Here is a 4588-nt window from a genome sequence, read left to right on the forward strand (position 1 = left end):
ATCACCCATGTCACTAGGAAGGACCCCGCACATGCTCCTATGACCCATGTCACTAGGAAAGACCCCGCACATGCTCCTATGACACAAGTCACTAGGAAGGACCCCGCACATGCTCCTATCACCCATGTCACTAGGAAGGACCCCGCACATGCTCCTATCACCCATGTCACTAGGACGGACCCCGCACATGCTCCTATCACCCATGTCACTAGGAAGGACCCCGCACCTGATCCTATGACCCATATCACTAGGAAGGACCCCGCTCCTGATCTTATGACCCATGTCACTAGGAAGGACCCCGCACATGCTCCTATGACCCATGTCACTAGGAAGGACCCCGCAAATGCTCCTATCACCCAAGTCACTAGGAAGGACCCCGCACATGCTCCTATCACCCATATCACTAGGAAGGACCCCGCACATGCACCTATCACCCTTGTCACTAGGAAGGACACCACACATGCTCCTATCACTCATGTCACTAGGAAGGACCCCGCACATGCTTCTATGACCCATGTCACTAAGAAGGACCCCTCACCTGCTCCTATGACACATGTCACTAGGAAGTACACAGTACATACTCCTATGACCCATGTCACTAGGAAGGACCCCACACATGCTCCTATCACCCAGGTCACTAGGAAGGACCCCGCACATGCTCCTATGACCCATGTTACTAGGAAGGACCCCGCACATGCTCCTATGATCCATGTCACTAGGAAGGACACTGCACATGCTCCTATCACCCTTGTCACTAGGAAGGACCCCGCACATGCTTCTATCACCCAAGTCACTAGGAAGGACCCCGCACATGCTCCTATCACCCATGTCACTAGGAAGGACCCCGCACCTGATGCTATGAAACATATCACTAGGAAGGACCCCGCACATGCACCTATGACCCATGTCACTAGGAAGGACCCCGCACCTGCTCCTATCACACATGTCAACATGTAGTACCCACACATGCTCCTATCACCCATGTCACTAGGAAGGACCCCGCACATGCTTTTATCACCCAAGTCACTAGGAAGGACCCCGCACAAGCTCCTATGACCCATATCACCATGTAGTACTCCGCACATGCTCCTATCACCCATGTCAACATGTAGGACCCGCACATGCTCCTATCACCCATGTCACTAGGAAGGACCTCGCACATGCTCTTATGACCTATGTCTCACTAGGATGGACCCCGCACATACTCCTATGACCCAAGTCACCAGAAAGGACCCCTCAAATAATCCTATCACCCATTTCAATAGGAAGGACCCCGCTCATGCTCCTATGACCCAAGTCACTAGGAAGGACCCCGCACATGCTACTATGACAAAAGTCACTAGGATGGACCCCGCACATGCTCCTATGATCCATGTCACTAGGAAGGACACCGCACATGCTCCTATCACCCATGTCACTAGGACGGACCCCGCACATGCTCCTAGTTCCCATGTCACTAGGAAGGATCCCGCACCTGATCCTATGACACATATCACAAGGATGGACCCCGCACCTGATCTTATAACCCATGTCACTAGGAAGGACCCCGCACATGCTCCTATGACCCATGTCACTAGGAAGGACCCCGCAAATGCTCCTATCACCCATGTCACTAGGAAGGCCCCCTGCACATGCTCCTATGACACATGTCACTAGGAAGGACCCCAAACATGATCCTATGACACATATCACTAGGAAGGACCCCGCACATGCTCCCATCACCCATGTCACTAGGAAGGACCCCGCACATGCTTCTATCACCCAAGTCACTAGGAAGGACCCCGCACATGCTCCTATCACCCATGTCACTAGGAAGGACCCCGCAATTGATCCTATGACACATATCACTAGGAAGGACCCCGCACATGCTCCTATGACCCATGTCACTAGGAAGGACCCCGCACCTGCTTCTATCACACATGTCAACATGTAGGACCAGCACATGCTCCTATCACCCATGTCACTAGGAAGGACCCCGCTCATGCTTCTATCACCCAAGTCACTAGGAAGGACCCCGCACAAGCTCCTATGACCCATATCACCATGTAGTACTCCGCACATGCTCCTATCACCCATGTCAACATGTAGGACCCGCACATGCTCCTATCACCCATGTTACTAGGAAGGACCTCGCACATGCTCTTATGACCTATGTCTCACTAGGATGGACCCCGCACATACTCCTATGACCCAAGTCACCAGAAAGCACCCCTCAAATGGTCCTATCACCCATTTCAATAGGAAGGACCCCGCTCATGCTCCTATGACCCAAGTCACTAGGAAGGACCCCGCACATGCTCCTATGACACAAGTCACTAGGATGGACCCCGCACATGCTCCTATGATCCATGTCACTAGGAAGGACACCGCACATGCTCCTATCACCCATGTCACTAGGACGGACCCCGCACATGCTCCTAGTTCCCATGTCACTAGGAAGGATCCCGCACCTGATCCTATCACACATATCACAAGGATGGACCCCGCACCTGATCTTATAACCCATGTCACTAGGAAGGACCCCGCACATGCTCCTATGACCCATGTCACTAGGAAGGACCCCGCAAATGCTCCTATCACCCATGTCACTAGGAAGGCCCCCTGCACATGCTCCTATGACACATGTCACTAGGAAGGACCCCACACATGCTCCTATCACCCATGTCACTAGGAAGGACCCCGAACATGCTGCTATCACCCATGTAACTAGGAAGGACCGCGCACATGCTCCTATCACCCATGTCACTAGGAAGGACCCCGCACATGCACCTATCACCCATGTCACTAGGAAGGACACACCACATGCTCCTATCACCCATGTCACTAGGAAGGACCCCGCACATGCTCCTATCACCAATGTCACTAGGAAGGACCCCTCACCTGCTCCTATGACACATGTCACTAGGAAGTACACAGCACATACTCCTATGACCCATGTCACTAGGAACGACCCCGCACATGCACCTATCACCCATGTCACTAGGAAGGACCCCGCACATGCTCCTATGACCCATGTTACTAGGAAGGACCCCGCACATGCTCCTATGATCCATGTCACTAGGAAGGACACTGCACATGCTCCTATCACCCTTGTCACTAGGAAGGACCCCGCACATGCTTCTATCACCCAAGTCACTAGGAAGGACCCCGCACATGCTCCTATCACCCATGTCACTAGGAAGGACCCCGCACCTGATGCTATGAAACATATCACTAGGAAGGACCCCGCACATGCTCCTATGACCCATGTCACTAGGAAGGACCCCGCACCTGCTCCTATCACACATGACAACATGTAGGACCCGCACATGCTCCTATCACCCATGTCACTAGGAAGGACCCCGCACATGCTTTTATCACCCAAGTCACTAGGAAGGACCCCGCACAAGCTCCTATGACCCATGTCACCATGTAGTACTCCGCACATGCTCCTATCACCCATGTCAAGATGTAGGACCCGCACATGCCCCTATCACGCATGTCACTAGGAAGGACCTCGCACATGCTCTTATGACCTATGTCTCACTAGGAAGGACCCCGCACATACTCCTATGACCCATGTCACCAGAATGGACCCCTGAAATGGTCCTATCACCTATGTCAATAGGAAGGACCCCGCACATGCTCCTATGACCCAAGTCACTAGGATGGACCCCGCACATGCTCCTATGACACAAATCACTAGGAAGAACCCCGCACATGCTCCTATCACCCATGTCACTAAGAAGGACACCGCACATGCTCCTATCACCCATGTCACTAGGAAGGACCCCAAAAATGCTCCTGTTACCGAAGTCACTAGGAAGGACCCCGCACATACTGCTTTGACCCATGTCACTAGGAAGGACCCCGCACATGCTCTTAAGACCCATGTCACCAGGAAAGACCCCGCACATGCTCCTATGACACATGTCACTAGGAAGAACCCCGCACATGCTCCTATGACCCCTGTCACTAGGAAAGACCCCGCACATGCTCCTATGACACAAGTCACTAGGAAGGACCCCGCACTTGCTCCTATCACCCATGTCACTATGAAGGACCCCGCACATGCTCCTATCACCCATGTCGCTAGGAAGGACCCCGCACATGTTCCTATCACCTATGTCACTAGGAAGGACCCCGCACATGCTCCTATGACCCATGTCACTAGGAAAGACCCCGCACATGCTCCTATGACACAAGTCACTAGGAAGGACCCCGCACTTGCTCCTATCACCCATGTCACTAGGAAGGACCCCGCACATGCTCCTATCACCCATGTCGCTAGGAAGGACCCCGCACATGTTCCTATCACCCATGTCACTAGGAAGGACCCCTCACATGCTCCTATCACCCATGTCACTAGGAAGGACACCGCACATGCTCCTATCACCCATGTCACTAGGACGGACCCCGCACATGCTCCTATCACCCATGTCACTAGGAAGGACCCCGCACCTGATCCTTTGACACATATCACTAGGAAGGACCCCGCACCTGATATTATGACCCATGTCACTAGGAAGGACCCCGCACATGCTCCTATGACCCATGTCACTAGGATGGACCCCGCAAATGCTCCTATCCCCCATGTCACTAGGAAGGA

This window comes from Taudactylus pleione, unplaced genomic scaffold, assembly GCF_031769625.1.
Source record: "Taudactylus pleione unplaced genomic scaffold, aTauple2 ptg000846l, whole genome shotgun sequence".
Lineage (NCBI taxonomy): Eukaryota > Metazoa > Chordata > Amphibia > Anura > Myobatrachidae > Taudactylus > Taudactylus pleione.